The sequence below is a fragment of the Mus pahari genome, chromosome 12 (genome assembly GCF_900095145.1).
Source record: "Mus pahari chromosome 12, PAHARI_EIJ_v1.1, whole genome shotgun sequence".
NCBI lineage: Eukaryota > Metazoa > Chordata > Mammalia > Rodentia > Muridae > Mus > Mus pahari.
The window spans coordinates 57,918,964-57,945,010 of NC_034601.1; positions in this window are offsets into that span (position 1 = coordinate 57,918,964).

Below are 26,047 nucleotides of genomic sequence, written 5' to 3' on the forward strand. Positions count from 1 at the left end.
GGAAATCAGTCTGGCGGTTCCTCAGAAAATTGGACATAGTACTACTGGAGGACCCAACAATACCTCTTCTGGGCATATAACCAGAAGATCTTCCAACTGGTAATAAGGACACATGCTTCACTATGTTCATAGCAGCTTTATTTATAATAGCCAGAAGCTGGAAAGAACCCAGATGTCATATCTTTGAGTTGAGTATGTTTAGTATAGTAATGACAAGACAGGAGTAAATGATTGAACAGCCTTGGTAAACCCAGCAAAGTAAATGAACAGAAACCAAAGACTTTCTCCATTGTAGAAACAGTTATAAAGTGTTAAACATAGTGACTCTTTTTGATTTGTTGTAACCAAACAAATCAAACAGTAACATTAATATTATGGGACTATAGGAAGATTTCTTTCTCTTCTTAAAAAGAAGTAAATATAAGGAAACTGATATCTATTCTTAAATATAACTGTCTTGGCTTAGGTTAGTCACAATGTGTTTGAATTATAGTTTTATTTATTTTTATTTTATTCAGTGAATTTTGTAGAAAAGTTGTTTCTAATATGACTAAATTTTTCTGACTTCATTTTTTCAATCATAAGATCTATATCAAGCATTTAATGAATATATATGCATCTGCCGAAGCTGAGATGTATAGACCGCAGTCTCTAACACTGAAAAGATAATAGAATCAGTTTTTAATTCCATCTTGAAATTGATAGTCATAAGAGTGATTGATGTTTTTAAATTACTTATTGAAAAACATTTTATTATATTTATTACTTATGGGTTAGTATACTGTTATTGCCTGAGATAAATGTGCAATTTTATGGAGTATATATTCATATTATAGCACACAGTTTTCAACATATGACTTTGGGTGGAAATTTTTCATTCAAAGTACTACTTTATTTGAATAATAATTGTATCCTAAAGACATATTCAGTATATAGCAAATCAAATTTTTTGATATCTAATTATAAGTAGGATGTGTTTCTATTCTTGACTACCGTGAATTGTTTTAATTTTTTCCTGTAATGTTATAAGTATTCTAGTTTTCACTTATAAGGAAGGAAATGATACAAAACTTTTTTTGATAACAGTATTTTTATTAACTAGCATGTTTAATATGTTAAAATATCTTATTAAATGTGAGATCTAGCCACTGGGTCATGAAACGATGCCAGATGAGAGCAATAGAAAAGAGTAAAACCTGACTGAAAATGTAATTGGGAATGACTGATATTTTAATCAGGAAAACCTAAGAGTAGTTTAGTCAAAGAGACAGATGCAAGGAAAGTACACACAATCGAGAAGCCATTTGCTCTGAGACCCAACTTCATAATTCAAAAGTTGCTTGGTTTGGTGTTCAGCCATCAAGCCAAATAAATAAATAAATAAATAAACAAACAAACAAATAAATAAATAAAAGTCCTAATCCAATCAAACTAATACCAAGACCAAGATCAAGACCAACCCCAAGACCAAAATCACTATGACCAGCAGCAGCAGCAGCAGCAGCAGAGTCTCCCAGGATCCAGTTTTTAAGAACACCTTCTGATTCCTTTAAGACTGGCCCAACTGGAGGCAACAACTAAGGGCTACTTTTGGCAGGGCCAATGAGGTTAAGACTAGTAGAAGTCTGACATTTGAAAGAATCACATGCATCAAGAGAAAACTTTTAATCATGGGTATTTGATACAAATGGAGGCTCCTCAGGGACCATCAAATCATCATAAATTGGTTTGCCTGCTTAGAAAATGTAGTTTACTAAAAGGACTGAAAAAATGATATTGCTCTCTACAGAAGACTGAAAACTGTTTTTATTGTCTGATGCGCGATGACCTAGAGTTAGGACTTCACTAATTACGTGTGGAAGCAGAATCTAAGTAAAAGGAGTTAAATGGCTCATTGGAGATTTTTTATTAGATATTTTCTTCATTTACATTTCAAATGTTATCCCCAAAGTCCCCTATATTCTTCCCCCGCCCTGCTCCCCAACCGGTTTCCTGGCTCTGGCAATCCCCCGTACTGGGGCATATAAAGTTTGCAAGACCAAGGGTCCTCTCTTCCCAATGATGGCCAAATAGGCCATCTTCTGCTACATATGCACCTAGAGACATGAGCTATGGGGGTACTGGTTAGTTCATATGGTAGTTCCTCCTATAGGGTTGCAGATCCCTTTATCTCCTTGGGTACTTTCTCTAGCTCCTTCATTAAGGGCCCTATGTTCCATCCAATAGATGATGGTGAGCATCCACTTCTGTATTTGCCAGGCACTGGCACAGACTCATAGAGAGAGCTATGTTAGGGTACTGTCAGCAGAATCTTGCTGGCATATGCAATAGTGTCTGGGTTTGGGGGTTGTATATGGGATGGATCCCCAGGTGGGCAGTCTCTGGATGGTCTTTCCTTCTGTCTTAGCTTCGAACTTTGTAACTCCTTCCATGGGTATTTTGTTCCCCATACTAAGAAGGAGCAAAGATTTTAAAAGACAGAATTACAAGTTAAGTAAGGGCAACATATTTGTGGTATATTTTGTCTTTTAGACAAAATAACCATAATTCCTAAGTTTAAGAAAGCTTTTCAATTGATAGTATTTTTTATAAGAAACAATGCTGCATTTTGATAACCTTAGGTCAAATCTCACTGATGAGCCTTTTCTATGCCAATATGAGGTATGATTCAAGCTTAACAAACAGTAATATGAACATTTCTTCCTCAAAATGAAAGGCAGTGCATGCACCATTCTAAGATTTATTATGCTAATTTAAGTTAGTACTATAAACCTGCTGCCAAACTTATAATTGATAAGGCACAGTTGTGATTTCATCTTCCGTTTTAAAACTTCCAAGGGTCCACTACAAACTCAGGCATGGGAAATGAATGATAGTTTCCTGAAATTTTATGTTTAATTAGAAAGTGTTATTTAATAGGAAAATACTAGAGTTTTGCTTGGTACTTTCTAAGAAGAACATGTAATACATATAAAAGCAAATTTATTATGAGTAAAATATAAGTGGAATGCTGGATGAACTTTAGGAGACAGGGAAATTTCTTCATATTTCTAAACCCACAAAGAATGAAAGGAACACAGGTTTTATAAGAATATGGTTATGGTCACATAACTCAGTCACAATGTTTTAACATTTGTATTTTCTCATGAACGTTAATGTAATGAGGTTGAGAGCAAATCTCTTTGTGTACTGTATGGAAGCCTCACCTGTCAATAAAATGCTGCTGGCCTATGAGCTGAGGCAGGAAATAAGAGGTGGGAGTTCTGGTAGGGAGAGAGGAACCCTGGGATAGAATTAGGTGCATGAAGAGATTTGACCAGAACTCTGAGAAGACAGGTAGATGAAACTGAGGAGAGCAACCCAGCCATGTGGCAGTCAGAATAAAATAAAGGGGTTGGTTAAGTGATGAGGTAGCTGAAGAACCAGCCCATGTTATGGTTTAGGCATTTATTCATAAATACAGTCTCACAGTCAATATTTTGGGAGCTGAGACGTGGACAAAAAAGCCTGCATTTATAGTTATTGATACAACCAGTGCCCCTGTTCTTGTTTTTCTCCTTCCTTGTGATTTTATTTTTCAGTTCATTTTATTTCCTCAAGTTACTTTAATGGGGGCTCCAGTATTTCTGTTTGGAATTTCTTCATTTTACTAGAACAAGAGAGTGTTAAGTAATTATTCTCATGGGATCCAGTGAGATAACTTTTATACCTTTCAACATTATCTCTTCCACTCAATGTAGATTATTAACAGATAGGGAACAACCAATTAAAAAATGTTAAGGAACAGCAGATTGAGATACTCTATTTTTTTTTTCATTCCTTTCCTATGTAGTCTCTCTATATTTCCCACCCTACACCCAATGATACTGTCACATCCTGTTCTGGATTTATAATTTACCAATGCATTCTTTTAAGGGACTAAAGAAATTAATGCTTAATATTTTCTGCTTTGGGTAATAATGTTTATAAAATTATCGGTTGCTTAATTTACTATAAATATTTCTATTTTCCCATTACAATGAACTACATAGATCCTGTAATTTCCAATGTTTGGAGCAGATTAAGTCATATAAATAAAAAACTGTGGGGTAATATCAGTGAAAAAAATTTAAAGCATTCTTTTTGAACAACAGATGCAACAGATGTCTGAGTTTGTTGATAGGAGATATTAAGCAGTTTTCCCTATTTGTACCACTGTGTGCATATGTTCATGTACAAATGCTGTGTAGTTTGGAATCGGTGTACTTTGCTGTAATAAATTCTGTCTGTCCTTATCTAATTTGCACATATGAAATGGGTTGGAGAGCTCTTCCTCACCCTCATGGCATCTTGAGTTCCATTTGGATGAAATTGTTGTCTTCTACACTGGACCATGAGACTTGTAAGAATCACAACCTATTCAGCTTAAATCCCTGGCACTTTGTAAAATACTTGGGTCAGGATAGAAGGTTCTGAAGAGTTTGATGGAATAGGAGATTTCACTCACTTTGACTGTTCATGCTTAATGTTCAGCTATACAGCTTTCTGAAAGGAACTAAAATTCCAATATCTCCTTAAGAAAACTCTCATGCCCAGTTCTGGCTTCTAGCCCATTCAAATCCACTCTTATAACTTAAGTACAATTCATACTGTACAACCACCATGGAATTTTATCCTTGGCTTCCTCCGACAATATAACTATGCTATTACCCACAAATATGTATTTTTAAAAGCTCTTAGTGATAGTTAAAATTTACTTAAGCTAGATGTTCTTTCAAATGACATTATGGTTGAAGTAAAGCTATTATTTTAAGAATGAAAGCTTAAGCAAATAATTAGTTATTAGAACATATAAATAAATATATAAATAAAAATGTATGCTTTATAATAAGGAAATAACGGAGGCAAAGTGCAATGAAAATGGCTTTGTGGTCCTTACTGATACTTTTAAATGGTGCAATAATGTAATTTAGGGTATTATTTTTTTAGGACTTACATTTTTCTGTAGAAATTTCCTTTATAACTTTATATTAAGCATAGAAGATAAAATATGTTTTGCTTACGTATTCTAAGATGTGAAAGTATGGAACATTTGCTTAGTACACAAAGCCTAATCTTCCGACCATTAAACCATGGGGCAAAAGATCCTTTCAACTTTCCTTTTAAAGAGCCTTTGCCAACCTCCAATATAGTCAGATAAGGAATTATATTCCAACTGTGACAAAGAGATTAGAATACAGAAACAGAAGCTAATTGTGTATTGGTATATGGGGCCAGAGTAAGGAAATATTTGACGTAACATTTTTATTTTGTTCACAGCCCCCCTCATTTACAAAGATCTACTTCTCCCACAACACGTAGATATTATTTCCTTTATGTTGACATTTACTTTTTCCTCGATATTTATGTGAGTTATCTGGAGGGAATTAATGTTTTCCTGCTTGTTTTGGGGACATTTTACCAGCAAAGATGTACCCCAAGCAGATTTCTGAGAGTGAAGGTGTGAGTTATTTTACTCTATGGCTTTGCTTCTCAGACTTGCCAATGCTTGTAGCCCATTTCATTTAGGTCCTCATGCTGTGTTGACCCCCAACCACAAATTTACTTTTGTTCCTACTTCATAACTGTAATTTTGCTTCTGTTATGAATCATAATGTAAATACCTGTGTTTATACCAGAAGGTGGTCTTAGGTGACCCTTGTGAAATGGTCTTTTGACTCCCAAAGGGGTTGTAACTCACAGCTGTTCCATGGGAAAATGAGGTGATTCATGACAAATGAAAAGAAGAGATACCTGCAGCTCACAGAAAATGAAGAAGAGTATGCTTAAAGAAGTCCCTAGGGTCCAGGTTAGTTGAGACTGCTGGTCTTCCTATGGGGTCGCCCTCCTCCTCAGCTTCTTCCAACCTTTCCCTAATTCAACCACAGGAGTCCTGGCTTCTGTCCATTGGTTGGGTATAAGTGTCTGCATTTGATTCTTACAGCTACTTGGTGGGCTTTTTGGAGGGCAGTCATGATAGGTCCCTGTCCTTAAGCACACGATTGCATCAGTAATAGTGTCAGGCTTTGGAGCCGCCCCCTGAGCTGGATCCCAATTTGGGCCTGTCATTGGACCTCCTTTTTCTCAGGCTCCTCTTCATTTTTGTTCCTGCAGTTCTTCCAAACAGGAAAAGTTCTGGGTTAGAGTTTTTGACTGTAGGATGACAACCCCATCGCTGCATTTGATGCCCTATCTTTCCACTGGAGGGGGACTCTACAAGTTCCCTCTCCCCACAGTGGCACATTTCATCTTTCCTTTGAGGCCTGAGAATCTCTCACCTCCCAGGTCTTTGGTACACTCTAGACACTGAGTTACAACCAGGCCCCCACACATAGACAACAGAGGACTACCTGGTCTGGCTTCAGTGAGAGAAGATGCACCTAACCCTCGAAAGATGTGAGGCCACAGGGAGTGGGGAGGTTTAGTGGGATGGGGATGGGGTTGAGTGGGGACATCCTCTTGGAGATAGGAGGCTAGGAGGTATGGGATGAGGAAAAGTCAGAGAGCGAACCAGGAGGGGATAACAACTGGAACATAAAAAAATATTAAATAATAATAATTAAGAAAAAATAAAAAGAAGTCCCTAGGGATGCAACAAGACCACAGAAGACAGGGTGGATGAAAAAAAGTGTAAATGACCCATGATGTATTTTTAAACTTAATGGGAAGTCGTAAAGTTCTGATTGACACTTGATTTGTTTTTTTATTTCTCCTCAAAAAAATACAGCATCGAAGAGATGATGTTTCACCTTATTCTTTGAAGCGTTGTGCGTCTTTCTATGACGAGATTTGAGCAAATTATGTAGGTTTTTAAAAATCGGATTTTCATCAATAAAATAACACCACTATGTATCTTTATTTTGAGAAGGAACAGAGAGAATTTATGAGATAATTATGCATCATGTTGTGCATATTATGTGACGGTGAGTCCCTAAGGTTTTATTTATGATGATAATGTTTCTATGAGGATCTTCTTCTGCATAGTCTATCAGAGACCTGATCCTGATGACCAGATCGTTAAAGATATCACATTACACAACGTCTATTATGTAAGTCATATTTGTTGTGCTAGGAGATCAGAGATTCTACAAGACTCAGCTGACTTTGGGATCAGCTGCAGATCCCAGGATGGGCTCAAGATATGTTTTCATGTGATTTCTCTATTGTTTTATATCTGCTGCTGTTGAAAATAAAATAAAGAAAGCAATAAATCTCTTTATGTGGTTTTATTAGAGTTTGTATTTGGTTGAAATACAATACTAGCTTCGATCTTATAATGGTTATTTACATTAAAAATTAAAATTGATGATATTCTATTCACTAATTCTATGACATGACTAGCAACATTAGAAAGAAAAATACTTACATCACTGTTAATTATTATAACGTGGACATAGAAAAGCTTTAATATATGAATGGTTAAAACATAAAAGCAAAACTTGAAAAGTCATCAGAGTATGAGAGAGAGAGATGCATACATAGAAACCAATAAAGAAATAATTGACCCAAGTTTTAGCTCCTTATATTCATAAATAATGTCCATGTTATTGAAGCGATAATTGCATTGACAGGAGAACTACTGGGCATATACTCTTAAGAGGATTTTTTGCTTTAGATCTATTTTTATCTATTGTAAACAAATAGTTGAAGGAGGTAGTGAAATATCTCTAAAATGATGTAAGAAAGGTTTTCATGTAACACACACACACACACACAAAACACATGCTCACAGACACATACACGCACATGCACATATACATGCATGCACACATGCATTCTCGGATAGTCAAGTCTATCTAAGGCAAATAATCCAGGTTTGTACAACCAAAAACACAGTCACCATTTAATTCCATAAGTGTATATGACATTATTGGGCATAAGAGTCCAAATAAACACTTTCATTCAAATGGGAAAATAGTAACGTCACAGTTCAATATGTAAGAAGTGAATTGATGGCTCAATGGATAAGATCAATTTCTGTGCAAACATGCGGATTAGGCTCAAGCCCTCAGAAACTCACATACAAAGCAGAGTTGTTGTTGGTTTTATTCCAGCATTGTAACCTGAATGAGGAGGATGGATTATTTAAGTTCAGATTCAGGGACAGAACCTGCTGCAAGGCAATAAGGTGCCAAGCAATGGAGGATGACACCCGTTGCCTTCGCATGAGGATCCACCACACACACATACACGTCTCCTCACTCACACTTATCAGGATCTATTCCGAGGAAGACTCTTGTTTTAATTTCCTCTCCTGATTCCAGATGATTCATGCTTTGGAGGATGCAACATCCTTGGGAAGAGTAATTAGATTTCCCAGCATGGTTTCTGCCTTAGACAGCTGAGAACCCAAAGGCAATAAGAAGTTTTACCCTGGGATGATGGCACCTTAGACAGTGCTAATCATTTAAATTGTATCTTATTTTTGATTAAAATATCATTTCCATAATTTCTTACCCTCTGTCTTCTGCTTAAAATTCTAGCCTTTATCTTGTTATAGAACCTGTATACACACACACACACTCACACATGCATGCATACATGCAATCCTGTGTTCCTAAATGTATAAAAACTTGCTGAGTTCATTTAGTGTTTTCTGTGTCTATATGATTTCAGGGATGTCCACTTCATATTGCATAACCAATCAGAGGGTTCATACCTGGGGAAGACAATTTTTTTTCTACTCTCAGCATTTCTTAGTTGCGTGTTTTTTGGTTTTTGGTTTTTGTTTGTTTGTTTGTTTGTTTGTCTATGGATAGAACTTTGTCTACATGTCTATTGATGTTGTACTTGTTCAAATATTGTTTAGGGTGCCATATTTTCACAAGATCATGGCTGAAGCTTCCCTGTCAAGTCTAGGACATAAAATATCACAGGGGACTTTCTGGTCTTCTGGATATCATACTCTTCCCTTCTGTGACATTTCCTGAGCCATAGGTGCAGAAATTGTGCTATAGATATAGGCACTGGGACTGGCCACCCTACATTAACATGTTCTCTACATTTTGATTGGTTGTGGTTTCTGCAAGTGTCCCCATCTGCTGCAAAGAGTTGTTTCTTTAATAAGGGATGAGAGATGCACTTAATAGCGGATATAAGTATTTTGCATAATAAGGATTTGGCATACAGTTACTAATAGACTGGTTTAGGAAAGTAGCAGTAGATGTTCAAAACCTCCTAGAGTCTAAGAGGTGGGAGGAAAAGTCCTTATTGCTGAAGGAAGTCATCATGTGCTTCTGACATAAGAAAAACCCAGGAGACGCAAAATGGATATGACTTGAAAGCTTTCTTTTTAAAGATTAGATATTATGTTGCCAGAATCTGCTATCCAAGCTTTCAAAGGAGGAGAACAACCAACAGTCCTACCCAATTTTGAACAACAACGATGACCAGCATGAAATTACATCAGTGGATGCAGTAGTGATGCCCATATCTTAGATGAAACCAACAGCTCCTCTAACTGGATGTAAGGTCTGCTCAACAAGAAAGATATCACACCTGGTCCTTGACACCTACTCAGCTCCCCAGGGAGAGTGGAGTTGTGGATCTTAGAGAAGATTGCAAATCTATAAGAGAAACATGGCAAAGAACACTCTGATCTCATCAGGGACCATGGATCAATAACAATACAGGTATCTCCTTCTCCCTAGAAGTATACATATATGCATCTAATGTATATCTTAAAATAATGAGAGGCTTTAAAAGATTTTTTTCCCTAAACCTTAGTCTTATTCAGCATGAGTCCCAGTTAGATATAATGGCCCAAAGAATTTCTCTTTTTATATTTTTTATTATGATAAATGAAAAGAACTTTTATTTTCAAACTCTACAGTTTTCGGAGTGTCTGTGAAGTTTTCTTTTGTGTTTGCTTGTAAACAGAGTGATTCTTTCTAACTTTAACCAATGCAGAAAATAAACTAGTCCGTGTCGGGAATATTCTGCCTCAAAGTCTCAAGTTCAATACATGTGTTCTCTGTGTTCCAGGTCACCATAGTGTGCTTATTATTGTCAATTTTAGAGTCTAAATATAGATTGCAGTCCAGTAGCAATTTGTTGAAGAGAGAGAGAGAGAAAAAAACAGTGTTAGGTTTCACTTTATTCCCTCAGTTTTGCTGTGATAGCAAACCAACTTCCAAATCCCAATGGCTGACAAGAACAAACACATATTCTTGCTGTCTCACATATTATTTATATCTTGCTGACTGCAGGCAGCTCCACTTGTCTTCTTACTCAGCCATCTGAGCTGGAGCATCAGCCCCTATTTGGGTTAAGTTGCTCCCAGAGAAGAAGGCAGAGATGGTAAAGAGATTGAGCAAATCATGAAGTTATACTTCAAGCTTCCATCTGGAAAGATGTAGCCCTCTATGCTTACCTTTCATCCACTCATACATCGCTGCATCTGTTTTCAAGAAAAGGTAGAAATATTTTGAAATTAATGTAGAATCGTACAACCTTGCTTTGCTGTGTTAAGATCCTTTATCACAAGAAATCTCTTGTATTATAAGATATGTTTCATAAAATTCTAGACAGGCTACAGAAGTGGGACAGTCAGATGTATAAGATCTGCAATGGAATATTTTATTCATTGGTATCTGCTGCTAATTGCTGTGTATTTAGTACCTTCTGCATGCTCTTTTGCTCTTATATCACATTGCTATGATTGAGTTAAAAAAAAATTTGTCAGTGTAGTTGCCTTCAAAACCTTGATTTGTGAATTGTGGATATCTTTAGAATATATTTATTTATCCATTATTCCTTAGGGGTTGAAAATATTCAAAAATGGGGAAAGGGTGAGAAAAAAAATCCCAGATATCCAGTTATACGCAAAACTGAGATGATAAAAAGACAGAATATTATAGTAAATTCAACAGGTTTGCAAATGCACTAAAGTAATTCCTTCCTCTGTATCAATAGCCACATGCATGTTATAAGGCACAGTACTAACTTTACAACAACTTTTCTCTTAAGCGAACTGAAGAAACTCACAGAGATTTGCATCATTGGCATTAACATTGGGGAAACTAAAACTATCGCTTCTGCTTCCATCTCCAAGTAGGTGGAGGTCCCATTCTACGAGAAGAATAGCATTCTCTCTGACTTTAGGTGATTATTGTAATACTCAACACTTCAAATGAAAATACCATTTCTATTCTGAAAGGAAATTAAGAGGGTAAATAAAATTAACAAATTAAATGATATTAAGTTCATTTCGCCAGAACTAAATGAATTATTACACATGTAACAAGCCTTGATCAAAAACATTCTGACCACCAACACTTCTTTTGGATTAGATTGGTAGTTCTCAACCTTCCCAATGCTCTGATCCTTTAAGACAGTTTCTCAGGTTGTGGTGACCTCATAACTATAACATTTCTTTTATTTCCACTTCTTAACTGTAATTTTGCTATTGTTATACATTGTAGTGTAAACAGTTTTGAACCTGGAGGTTTACCAAAGGGGTGAAAGAAGCAGGTTGAGAGCAGTTGGCTAGATTAATTGATGTTGGGCTACTTTGTGTTTTCCTTATCCTTACACCATCTTCTTCACTCTGTGTTTTAGCAATTACGCTCAGAGGAGTTATTTATTCAATAGGAGAAATGGCAAGAATGAATGCAAATGTTTTCGTGAACTAATTTTGAGTGAGCTATTTCTTTCTCGTCCTTCTTGTATTTTCTTATTTACATCTTCAAATAAAGAAATGCACTGAAACACTACAAAACTGTGCCCACCCCAACCCCTGTTTTCTGTTTCTGAGACAGGATGAAGGCTATAGCATCATAATTATACTTAGGCCCTCAAAGCTGATGCCTTACTGGCTTTGGAATGTATGGATAAAGGCTGCACTGTAACTATGCTGTAATTCATTTCAGTCCTAAGAAAAACTGTAAGTCACAGACTAAACCAGTATCTCCAATAATGTTTGAATAACCTTTAGTTTTCTTTAAAAAAATAAAGTAGGAATGAAACTGGAACAGAAATGCGATAAATTTTAAACCATTACCACTAAAACATGTATTATTTCTAGCACATGTATGATTTATTGTTGAAGACGAATTTGTTTCTTAGGAGAAAGCAAATACCAGTTATGACGCCTTTCACAGCCAGCATGGATGGAAGATTTCTAAAATGAAGGACCAGAAGATATTAAACCACATGCGTCTAAGAGCTTAGATCTCAATTAGATCTCAGGAAGTACAGTCATTCTTTAATTAGTCAGCCTGTCAAACCATGTTGCTCCCTAAATAGGGAACTTATTAGCCAACTGTCACAATTCTCTTAAGCTTCTGGGGACTCATTTTGAAACTCCTGACTTGAATTTGATTTGGAATACAAGAGCATTAAGAATCTGGGGCACCTGTTATGCAGTGTGAGAACACCCTTTTCAGTCCTTCCTCTTACAGTGCCAGAGGGAACTCTAAATGTAATTCTGTCTCCATGACTGACCAGCTCCAAAATTTCTGTGGAACCAAGCTAGAGTTCTATATTTAACTTCTGCAGGCTTTATAGGAAAGTGCTTTGAAAACACTGTCTTGAGAATGTCACAATAGTAGTCTTCTGACATCAAGTACATGACTTATAATTATCCCACGCTAATTGTATCTCCACATATGTAACTCAGCATAGGGAGCCATGTGAACAGAAGGAGCTATTTACTGTTAGTAAGACTTCTGCATAGGCATCACCTTTTAACAATGCTGGTTCAAATACTCAGAAAAATGCAAGGCAGAGGCCCAGGTGAAATGTCTCTGAGATGAGGGTAGCAGGTGCTCTTACACAGAGTGGCTAAGACTTTGACACATTCACATTTGATCTGCTTAGAACCTAGATGTGCAAGTTCTTCCCCTTCATATAAATGAATTATAATTTTGTTGAGTTTGTCATTTCAGTTACGGTCCCTCTAAAACAATACTGATAAAGTAGCTCTAAGCAAGTTGACTGCTTTCAAATACTTCTGACTTAGTACATGTTGGAATAATAGAGGCACAGTGAAGTCAGTGTTCGAGATCCCATAAATGGTCAGTGGGTTAATACGGTTGGGAATTGTCTTCTCCGTTTATACTTTGTGATCTGGCTGTACAAGATTTACACAATTTGGTATCCTTCCTTATTATTCATGGTGTTCAAATCACATGCTTGTTAAAACAGTTTCTACCCACACCATTCTGATCACTTTCCCCCAGCCACTCTAGCTCCCTCACTTCTATGCCTATTCCTGTCGGGACAAAGTCCCTGGTCTCCATCTTGAAGCATTTATAATTTGGGGGCAACTTTAGAATCAGCGTACAAAGAACATTTTGACAAATTACTCACTTTGTAGCCATGGGCCATCAGGAACATCTTTAACTCTGTTTTGAAAATTAGCTTGTCCGTCATCAATGGGAGGAGAGGCCCTTGGTCCTGTGAAGGCTCTATACCTCAGTGTAGGGGAATGCCAGGGCCAGGCATCCAGAATGGGTGGGTTGGTGAGAAGGGAGAGTGGGGGAAGTGGGTAGGAGGTTTTTGGAGGGGAAACCAGAAAGGGGATAACATCTGAGATGTAAATAAAGAAAATATCTAATTAAAAAAAGAAAATTTGCTTATCAGTAATTTCCCTATGTTAACTCTATGATAATAATTGAGACAATAGAAGTCAACCCCTTATAGACCACTCAAAAAAAAATATAGGGGTTTGTAGTAATTTGACTTACTACTATTACTACTATTACAATTGTCTTCATTAGGATTTTGCTACTGTGATGAGACACCACGACCAAGAAAACTCTTATAAGGACAACATTTAATTGGGGCTGACTTACAGATTCAGAAGTTCAGTCCATTATCATCAAGGCAGGAGCATGGTAGTGTTCAGGCAGGTGTGGTGCAGTAGGAGCTGAGAGTTCTACATCTTCATCTGAAGGCTGCTAGGAGAAGATTGACTTCCAGACAGCTAGGACTAGGGTCTGAAAGCCCACACCCACAGTGACACACTTACTCCAACAAGCCTACACCTACTCCAACAAGGTCACACCTCCTCATATTGCCACTCCCTGTGTCAAGCTTATACAAATCATCACAACAATCAACCACTGAATCTTTGCATCTGTGCCCTTGTAGTTGAAAGCATCTGCTAAGTTTATGATGAACATGATCAATTTGCCCAATTGTTTTTCCATTCACGTTATTGTCAGTAGCTTTTCTTGTGGACTCCAGTTGTGTATCTTCATGGTGTTTTAAGGTCTATGTGTAATCGCATTTATTATGTAAATTTCAATATATTCATCATAAAATTAAACAATCTTTACAATTAAATTGGAATATGTGTTTTTTGTAATATCTAGTCCTAAAAAGGTATAATATAGTATTATAGGTCCTATGCTTATCCTAAGGAAATACATTGTTTATTTTAAGTAGTCAAGTTTTTTGTCAGCCAAGAACTAGTGATTCTAAGACAGGAATTACCATTTTCTTAGAGCATTAAAGTAAACATTTAGTAGAATCCATTAATTTATCAGTTATCTCCTCATAGTGATATTGAGTTCTAGCAAGTTCGTTGATGCAAACAATAAATTACTAATAAGTTTTCTTGTAAATACAGAAAAAGACTTTGGTGTGACCAGAAGTCACCTGGAAATTGTTAACACATAGATTCTGATTCAGTACTTCTTTGGTGGTGTACAAGCTGATTTTGTGTGTCAACTTAACACAAGCTGGAGTTATCACAGAGGTAGGAGTCTTCCTTGAGGAAATGCCTCCGTGAAATACAGCTGTAAGACATTTTCTCAATTAGTGATCAAGGAGTAAGGGCTTGTGGATGTTACCATCCCTGGGCTGGCAGTTCTGGGTTCTATAAGAAACCAGACTGAGCAAGCCAGGGGAAGCCATCCAATGAGCAGCATCCCTCCATAGCTTCTGCATCAGCTCCTGCTCCATGTTCCTACCCTGTGTGAGTTCCAGTCCTGACCTCCTTTGGTGATGAACAGCAATGTGGAAGTGCAAGATGAAAAATCCTTTCCTCCCCAACTTGTTTCTTGGTCATGATATTTTGTGCAGGAATAGAAACCCTGACTAAGACAAGTGGGTAGGCTCAGCAACTGATTTTTAAAAAAGATCCTAGCTGGTCCCCATATTTCTGTCCCCAAGAATACATATAAAGTAACAAGTCCCTAAACTTACCCTGGTGATATATTTTCTTAAGTGATCCATTGCCTTTTCTTTCTTTCTTTTCTTTTTTTCTTTTCTTTGAGTAGAGGAGAGCTGGCTTGAATTTATATTTCTCCTCATTGTAGTGTAAATGAGCACTTCAGTATGATCCTGTTTTTAAGTTAGAGTTTCTTTTGCTGTGATAAAACACCATGTCCAACAAAGATGCTAGGGAAACAGGGCCCACAGAACCAACTAACTCAAGCTCATAGGGACCCTCAGAAACTTAACTGTCAATCACAGAGCTTGCATAGGGTTGCAGTAGGTCCTCTGCAAGTGTTGTGGTTGTGAGCTTGGTGTTTTTGTGTACTCCTAACAGTGGAAGTGGGGGTGTCACTGACACTTTCATCTGCCCTTGGTATGCTTTTCTTCCTACTGGGTTGCTTAGCCCAGCGCTGATATGAAAGTTTGTGCCCAGTTTTATTGTACCTTGTTATGCCATATTTGGTTGATATGTCTACAAGTCCTGCTCTTTTCTAAAGAGAAATGGAGGGGAATTTGGGTCTTGAGAAGTGGAGAGATGGGGAGGGATGGAAGGGTGGAGGGAGGGGAAACTGTGGTTGACAGGTATTGTATGAGAAAAGATGACACTACCACCACAAAACGAAACTCACTATGACTAAAACCAACTTGGGGAGGAAATGTTTGATTTCATCTTATACTTCCATGTTGACAGTCCATCACCAAGAGAAGTTAGATCAGGGACCTGGAGGCAGTAGTGGAAGTAGAAGTCATGGAAGAATACTGCTTACTGGCTTGATCCCCATAGTTAACCAAGTCTTTTTTCTTTTTCTTTCTTTTTTCTTTAATATTTTTTTCCAAATTTTTATTAGGTATTTACTTCACTTACATTTCAAATGCTATCCCCAAAGTTCCCTATACCCTCCACCCCCTGCTCCTCTACCCACTCACTCCTACTTCTTGACCCTGGTATTCCCCTGTACTGGGGCATATAAAGTTTNCAAGACCAAGGAGCCTCTCTTCCCAATGATGGCTGATTATGCCATCTTCTGCTACATATGCAGCTAGAGACACGAGCTCTGGGGGTACTGGTTAGTTCATATTGTTGTTCTACCTATAGGGTTGCAGCCTCCTTCAGCATCTTGGGTACTTTCTCTAGCCTCCATTGGGGGCCCTGTGTTCCATCCAATAGCTGACTGTGAGCATCCACTTCTGTTTTTGCCAGGCACTGGCATAGCCTCACAAGAGACAGCTTTATTAGGGTCCTTTCAGCAAGTCTTGCTGGCGTATGCAAAAGTGTCTGTGTTTGGTGGCTGGTTATGGGATGAACCCCTGGGTGGGGCAGTTTCTGGATGGTCCATCCTTTCATTTCAGCTCCAAACTTTGTCTCTGTAACTCCTTCCATGGGTGTTTTGTTCCCAATTCCAAGAAGGGGCAAAGTGTCCGTATTTTGGTCTTCGTTCTTCTTGAGTTTCATGTGTTTTACAAATTGTATCTTGGGTATTCTAGGTTTCAGGGCTAATATCCACTTATCAGTGAGTGCATATCAAGTGACTTCTTTTGTGATTGGGTTACCTCACTCAGGATGATACCCTCCAGATCCATCCATTTGCCGAGGAATTTCATAAATTCATTGTTTTTAATAGCTGAATAGTACCCCATTGTGTAAATGTACCACATTTTCTGTATCCATTCCTCTGATGAGGGACATCTGGGTTATTTTTTTCTGATAGTACCCAGAGCCTTCTGCTCAGGGGTCACCCAACACTCTGCAGGGTAGGCCCTCCAACACCAATCAAGAAAGAGAATATCTTAGAGACTTGCCTACAGGCCAATTGTATGGAGGCATTCCCTCAAAGCACCTTCATCTCTGATAACTCTAGCTTGTGCCAAATTAATACAGAAGTAGCCAGTACAGCCCCTGTAGCCAGATAAGCTGTGTAATAATGAGACTCCTAGGCCTATAGCACTGGTTCATTACCTCCCTGATGCTGCAACTCGTAACACAGTTCCTCATGCTGTGGTGAGCACCAACCAAAAAATTATTTTTGTTGCTGTTTTATAACTGTAATTTTGCTATTGTTAGTAATTGTAATGTGAATACCTGATATGCAGATAGCCTCAGGCAACTCCTCGACCTTCCCCAAAGGCGTCAGGGTCAATAGGTTGAAAACCAATATCATAGAGTCTCCTTTGAAAAACTGGTTGGAAATTTCGTTATTGATGCTGCTCACACTAAGGACTCCAATGAGCATTGCTTATCTGGAGAACCCCAATGTTCATCTCCTCTCCTGGGACCTGGTAGCTCTCATTGCCAGAATTCATAGCCTTTCAATTTTACAGTGAATGTTTGCTTTATGGTCACATCAGCTAGTGATATTTTAGAACCTGGGATCCAACAGGGTATAACCGTTATATTTCACAGTTCCATCTCTGCTTTTGATTTCTCTTGACATTCAAGAAGTATAAGATCATGAGTCAGATATGGAATTACATGGCATGATCATACAAGATTTTATGAGTCAACTTACACCTAATATAATTTGGCTGCAGGAGTTCAATGACTTTAACAATTTATGTTAAGTGTAAGCAGAACAACATATAACAAACACAAAGATGTGCCAAAATTATGAGGTCAGCCGACTCTGATAGGTTTCACTGTCACAATCCCAGTCTGTTCTTTCTCAATTTTCCTCATTTCTTACCAATAATATTAGATGCATCAGATTTTGTTCCTTCTCTCCTTTCTCACAGGTCTCTTGACAAAGCTTTCTTCATAATTCCTGATTATATTGGTAAATGACTTTCTTCTTTTTCTATCCTGACTTGTCCTTGACTGATTCCTTTGTGTGTGCCAGTTTTAGAGTATCTTCCATTTCATAATTAAGTAAAAAGAATCCATCTACATCTATCTATATTTATATCTATACTGTTGTCAGTTTTAAGTTACTTTTGGCAACTATCTCCTATGACTCATGCTAAGTAAGAAGCATCAAGACCATGAAATATGCATGGTTGTATCATTAAAATGCAGAGTAGAAAACTTAAAAATGCCATGTGGGACTCATAATACATAGGAATGATGATGCTAGGACTGAGATTCTGAATTACCATGGTTGGTCTCCTTATAGAGTCATGTAATTTGCTATTTCAGGAGACAGAGAGAACTACATAGATGAACTATCTTGTATTACAGATGCATGAGTAGTAGGTAAAAGGGAAAACTCATTTACCTCTTCCTCTTTTTGTTTTTAAGTTCCTACTAAGTTCAGTTGCTGTTTATTTCTATTTAACAATTTCCATTCTGGGACTGCCATAAAAACTTACTTTTAAAAACAAACTGAAATTTTAGGCATAAGAGTTCATCACTGTTTTATAGTATGCCATATTTTTCTAATGTCTTTTGAAAAGTTGGATTTAGTCTTACAAGAACAACACTTATCATAACTTACCTAAAGGCTTTTAAAAGACGTTTAAGTCATAGGTGCAAATGGATATAAAAAAGAACATACCTCTATGCTCAAGCACTTCATTAAGGTGGGGAATGCTTATATTAGGAAGGCATCAATAGAAGTATAGGATATGATGGGAAATTGCTAGCGCCGGGGCTTACTGACTATATTTTTTTTTTCCAGAAGCAAATCCATTCACTACCACTATTTTTTTTTTAATAGATGAAAGCACATTTCCTAAATGTTCTGTTATAAGTCTATTCAGAAGAGATGAAAGAGGGACTTAAAAGATGGCCATTGTGGACTTGGCTAAGGCATACCTAGATAGTTAATATTCTTCCTAGGTGTCTCTATGACAACGTTTCAGGAAAGGACTAGCATTTGAATGGAGTAAAGAAAGTTGCTTCATTGGAAGCAGGCATGACCCCCAAACCCACTAGTTACTCAATTAGAAAAAGTTAGTATGTGGTCAAATCCCTCTATGCTGGAGCTGAGACTCATCTTTTTGCCTTTATACATTTTTTACTCCTACTTTTCAATCTTTTATTCACAGACTGGAACTTTTTCAATGAGGTTCCTGATTCTCAGACCTCTGAATTTGGACTGAAGCATTCCACTGTTTTTTAAGGTCACCTGTAATTGCGATAAGGCAACCTGCCAATTTCTAATTGTGGCTCTACTTAGATTCTATGACCACATGACACAATATATAAACTACATGTCCTATGCTTTTTGTTAGATTCATTTGTGGATAAGTATAAATACACATACAAGCCTTTGTTTTAGTCAGATCAAAGTAAACAAATCGAGTCTAGCTCCTGCTTTCATATTGTATACAGGCTGCACCTGTGGCCAAATGAAAATTCCTTCATGCTTCCTTCTTATGTTCTTCACCACTTGGGAATCCACGTTACTAAAGTGGTTACTGTGCTAAGTGTAAAGCTTTCTTATTTTTCCCACGTCTTTTAGGAATTCAAGTTGCAGTACATCTTCATGTAAATTGTAAAGTTTTCTATCATTTCACAAGTCTAAAAAGTATTCAGAAAGCATCAGTATTTCTGTTAATTGGAGACATGTTAAAATTTATAGTATATCTCCTTGATTAGTAGTTACATTTCTTTCTTTTTTCAAATTGTTTTATTGGTTATTTCATTTATTTACATAGTTCTCAAGTTTCTCATATTTTACATAATTGTTGGAACCTGTTTTACCGATTTTTATCACACGAGAAAAACTATCACTGAATCAAGATTTTAAATCTCATTGTGTAACATATGCCCTCAATATTTTTTTTCTAGGTCTCTTTGTTGGTCAAATGTTGCAAATACTGCATATATTACACATATTTTAAAAGATCCAAATGTGTGTGTGTGTGTGTGTGTGTGTGTGTGTGTGTGTGTGTGTTAAGGAGGGCTGTATATACATGGATATGTGAGTGACGGGTGTAAATGCATATATGTATATAAGCATATGGATGCCAAAGCAAAAAAGAAAGTGTCTTTTTCAATCAATATTCACACTATTTTTGAGACAGGATTTCTCACTGGACCTTGAGTTCATCAATTCAGCTAAGCTGCTTAATCAATGAACTCAAGGCATCCACCTACCATTCACCATAGACTGCCCTGAGTACTGGGGATATAATGTGCCTGTTTGGGCTTTTTATATGGATTCTGGAAGTTTTAACTCAGATCCTCATGCTTGTAGACAGGCATTATTCTGACTGATCAATCCCCCCATCCCAATACACAGATGTTTTATTTTAGTACCACCTTTGCATTAAAATATTTTTCTTTGATTCTTTTCTTTCATGCTTATTTTCAGACGTTTATGGTTTTCTTTAACATGGTAAAATTTTGTTTTCCCATAATGTCTGAAATAAATGCATTAATTAAAAAATCCATATACTCATATAAACACACTTTATACAACCATTTCCCTTTTAGTGTGGTTTTGGCAACATCCTCTTAGGATTTAACTTATAGTTTGCTCTTCATCACTGATTTATCACAGTAGCTGTAGTCATTTGTTAGGCTGACATAACCAATTTACCACTTACCAGACGATATAAAACCCGGGATTCATTATTTCATTAGTTCTAGAGTCTGAACTTTCACACCTCAAGTTATTTCTAAAGACTGCCAAGGGAAATTCAGGTGCCTCAAGGCCTGAAATGGCCTCTCTTTATTTGTATTAAATTTCTGTCTCTCTATGTCTTTTTCTCTTTTGTATAAAGAACATTGAGACAAATATTTCATCATTTTACTTAAATGGTTATAATAATTTCAGACTTTGATCAGTTGGGTAAGAGAATCAATGTTCAAGATGTGGGGGCATAACTCATCTTACAACAAATGCTATTCACAGACAATTTTAGGAAAGTATTCTTTAAGTTCCATTGGGAAAGAAAAATTTACGTCTTTGATGAATTTATTTTTTTCATCATTGTTCATCAACAAATATATGGTTTTTTGTCAAAAGGATTTAAACTATTTGCAATTTCTCTTGAATATATTTTTGACCTGTGCACTTTAAATCATAGTGATTTGATCTAGAAATAAAATCACATTTATTAAATACTTTAATATGTTATTGATAGGAAGTTGATAATTTCATGTTTTGAGCAACTAGAGACAGAAATCCAGGAGCTGGTAGAAGGATCGATTGAAATCTACGGATGCTTGGACATAGCTGTGTTATCGATGCTCTGTCATCTACAGACCTATCTGCTATAAATTTATAGTTCAAAGGCATCTGATCATCTTATTCCTGGAGACAACGTACACATTGCAGAGGCTTAAAGACCCTTAGGAAAGAAGAGCCCTTTCTCCTCATTCTGGGATGGAAACAGCATCATATACATGAACTTCTCAATTCATAATTTTGGTCAAGAGAGCCACTTCTTAAGTGTTTAAAGGTTCTATGTGAACATTCTTTTCAGAGCATGGAAGAATGACTATGTCAGGACTCAATATTTACCTGTTGGTACTACAGTTAATAGCTAATTGGACCCTGAACTTTACACTGGTATTCGGTATTCTATGAATACAACTTTGTTTTCAAATGCTTATCATAGAAAGTCACAAAGTAATATTTTGTAAAGTCACATGTGTTGAGGGATTTCTTGGAAGAGTAAGAGATAGACCGACTCAGAATTCACAAGTCAAATGATGTTTTCTAGCAAGAACTTTAGAAATTCCAATACAATGCTCAATAGTTGTTGATACTTTCCTGATAGGAAGCTCCCCACTGATAGAGTTTACTGAATTTCTTTTTTTCCATTTCTGCCCTCTGCTCCTAACCAACATATATTTTTTCACAATTGTCAAAAACAAGCATATAAATAGTTTTTTCTTTTAAATATTGAGTGCTTTAGATTCTAGTTTGACACAGAAATTTGAATCTTTTTTTCATGCTATTATCTTTTGCATTCAGAAGGTTGCAGTAGTATAGAAGAGAAACAGCTCTTTTAATAAATCCTTTCAGTAATAGTCACAGTGTCACAAACTGCTTTAGAATGCAAAACAAAAGATGAGTTTAGCAAGACTGTTGTGGATGGCTCTGTGTTGCCTGTATTTTTATGTTAATTCTGTTCTCCCAGGAGAGGCAGTCTGGAATAAGGAATGAGTCACATGCTCAGGTGGCTTCTTGTGAACCTATCCCCTAATGAATAAAGGAGCCAATCACTGAGTGTGTAGGTGGGACTTCCAGGCTGGACAGAGGAAGAAAGGAAGCAGGAGAGAGTTAGATCCTTTTGGAACAGGGATAGCATAAGGGTAAGATGTAGCTGCTAGAATTTACAGATATAATAGCAGATCTACAAGAATTTACCACCAGAGGAATCAGATTTTAATGAGACTTACAAGATTAGATTTCAGTTGTTGTACCCAGAGATTGAGTTACCATTGTTTCTGAAAAGTTTATGTTGCATTTTCCTTCACGTGGTGGCTTGTCTGGGTTCAAGAGAGAAAGGTATAGTAGCAAAGCATGGGTTTGCCAGATGTGCACCACAAAGGCCATGGGGGATTTGAAGCACAGGGCTGGCATGGTAATGACCAGCCAGTGGGAACTTAGTGAGCTGGATGGAGACCTGTCAGGAGCTCCGGACAGAGGGCCACTGCCCACTAGGGCAGGGAGCTGGCAGCACAAGTGCAGGAATGTGCCCGATTGTTTTTTTTTTTTTTTTTTAAATATTCCCCACAACACATGACCGGTAGGAAAAAAAGTTAGAAGACATTTGCAATGTTACTTTTTGGTAAGAGAATGGTTCACTTGGGCTGATCTGACTGGATATCTGCATGTAGAAGAATGTAAATAGATCCATATTTATGACCCTTCACAAAACTTAAGTCCAAATGGATCAAAGACCTCAACATAAAACCATGCACACTTAATCTAATAGAACAGAAAGTGGGGAATAGCCTTGCACTTTTTGTTATAGCAGACAACTTCCTGAACAGAACATCAATGTCTCCAGAACTAAGGTCAAGAATGGAACCTCATGAAGCTGAAAAAGCTTTTGTAAATACAAGGACATTGTTACCAGGACAAAACAAAAGCCTACAGATTGGGAAAAAATCTTCACTAGCTCTGTATCTTACACAGGACAAGCATCTAAAATATATAAAGAACACAAGAAGCTAGACACCAACAACCAAATAATCCAATTAAAAAATAGAGTGCAGAGCCAAACAGAATTCTTAACAGAGGAATCTCAAATGGCTGAGAAGCACCTAAAGAAATATTTAACATCCTTAGTCATCAGGGAAATGCAAATCAAAACGACCTTGAGACTGCATCTTCTACCCATGAGAATGGCTAAGATAAAAACTTAAAGGATGTTGGTGAATTTGTGGAGCAAAAGCAACACTTCTTCACTGCAAACTTGTACAACTACTTGGGAAATCAATTTGGCAGTTTCTCAGGAGATTGGTGTATTGGCTAGTTTTCTGTCAACTTGACACAGGCTGGAGTTATCACAGAGAAAGGAATTTCAATTGGGGAAATGCCTCCATGAAATCCAGTTGTAAGGCATTTTCTCAATTAGTGATAAAGGGGGGAGGTCCCCTTGTGGGTGGTGCCATCTCTGGGCTGGTAGTCCTGGTTCTATAAGAGAGCAGGCTGATCAAGCCAGGGGAAGCAAGCCAGAAAAGAACATCCCTCCATGGCCTCTGCATCAGCTCCTGCTTCCTGACCTGCCTGAGTTCCAGTCCTGACATCCTTTGGTGATGAACAGCAATGTGAAAAATGTAAGCTGAATAAACCCTTTCCTCCCCAACTTGCTTCTTGATCATGATGTTTCTGCAGGAATAGAAACCCTGACTAAGACAATTGGGAATAGTTATTCCTTACAACCCAGCTATACCACACCTGGGCATACATTCAAAAGGTGCTCCACTATCCCACAAGGACACCTTATCAACTATGTTCATAGCAGCTTTATTCATAATAGACAGACACTGGAAACAAACTAGCTGTCTTTCAACTGAAGAATGGATACAAAAAATGTGGTATATCTAGACAACTGATTAGTACTCAGCCATTAAAAACAAGAACATCATGAATTTTGCAGGCAGATGGATGGAATTAGAAAACATTCTGAGTGAGGTAACGCAGACCCCAAAAGACATGCTTGGCATGAACTCACTTATAAGTGTGTACCAGCCATAAAGTACATGATAACTATGCTGCAATCAATAAAACCAAAGATGCCAAATAACAAGGAGGCACTAGGAAGAATGTTTGAATCATTCTTAGAAGGAAAACAAAATAGATATGGGATGTCAATGGAGCAAAGGAGAGAAAATGGAAACAGGCTGGTGGGGGCAATCTCTAGCACATGCAAGGGGCCTGGGGTGGGAAGAGGGTCCAGAGAGTCTAAGGGGATGACTCTAGCTGAGATTCCTAGCAGAGAGGGATATGGATCTTAAAGTGGTCAAGTTCTTTAGCCAGACAGGATTCCCAATGAAGGATAAGAACAGTACCATCCGGGCGTGGTGGTGCACGCCTTTAATCCCAGCACTCGGGAGGCAGAGGCAGGCGGATTTCTGAGTTCAAGGCCAGCCTGGTCTACAGAGTGAGTTCCAGGACAGCCAGGGCTATACAGAGAAACCCTGTCTCGAAAACCAAAAAAAAAAAAGTAAACAGAAGAACAGTACCTTACCCACAAAGTATTCTACCCAAAAGTGTTCTTCCTACAAGCTATGCAACCAATGACTGCCCCAAATTTGGACCCATTTCATGGGGAAGAACCAGTCCCTGATACTAATAATGTTGTTCTATCATGCTTGCAGACAGTAACTTAGCATAACTGTCTTGTGAGAGGCTTGACCCATCAGCCAGTGGAAACAGATAGAGAGACTCACACCCATAAGTTAGATGGAGCACAGGGGATCTTATGGAAGAGTTGGATGAAAGATTGAGACACTCAAAGAAGACAGAGACTACACAGGAAGACCAACAGAGTCAACTAACCTGAACCCTTGGGGGCTCCCAGAGACTGAATCACCAACCAAAGAGCAAGTTCAGACTGGACTTCGTCCCTTGCACCTAAGGAGCAGATGAGCAGCTTAGACTTATTGTGGGCCCCTCAAACAACTGGAGCTGGTACTGTTCCTCATCCTGTAACCTGCCTGCCTGCTTGTGGATCCTGCACCCCCGTCTGGTTTCAATGGGAAAGGATGTACCTTGTCTGGTAGCAACTTCATGTGGATGTGGGGAGGAAGGCAAGACAAGAGGAAAGACAAGAGGAAAGGGGATGCTGAGGAATTCTGCGAGGGGGGATACTGGCAGGAGAGGAAGAACTGATATTGGGCTGTAAAGGGAATGAATAAATTTAGTAATGATAATAATAATAATAATGAAGGAAATGGCCCACCTGAGGCTTGTAACAATTTTGTTTGTAATAGCAGTTGAGAGCATCAAATTTATATTTTACCATTACACAATGTTTTGTGTAGCAAAAACAAACAAACAAACAAACAAAAAACTCAGATATGCTCATAGTCTCAGATCTTCTGGATTCTAAGCACTATTGATAAAAATTTTCTTCAGCAGTGTGACGCTGAGAAAAGCAAGTCTAAGAGGTGAAAATGCTGAATAGGTCATCTAGAAGACTTGTGGCATTATAATTAAACAATTATATTATTATTCAGTATAAATAAGACTTGTGTATCATTAGTAATATACAAAGTTTTATGTACCTCCCTAAAGCTCTGTCATCTTGGAATAATGTTACTTGAAAACATAGCATTTTGTTTTATTGCAGAGTTGTGTATTGCACAAAACTAGAAACCTTATAATATTGGACTTAGAAAAGTTACATGACAATAGACTGATAATGAGAACATATCATTTTTAAGTGAGAAATGGTTAAATATTAGACATTTATTTGTATGGTGATCTGCTCAATCTTCCTAAACTTCAGTTCAGTGTGT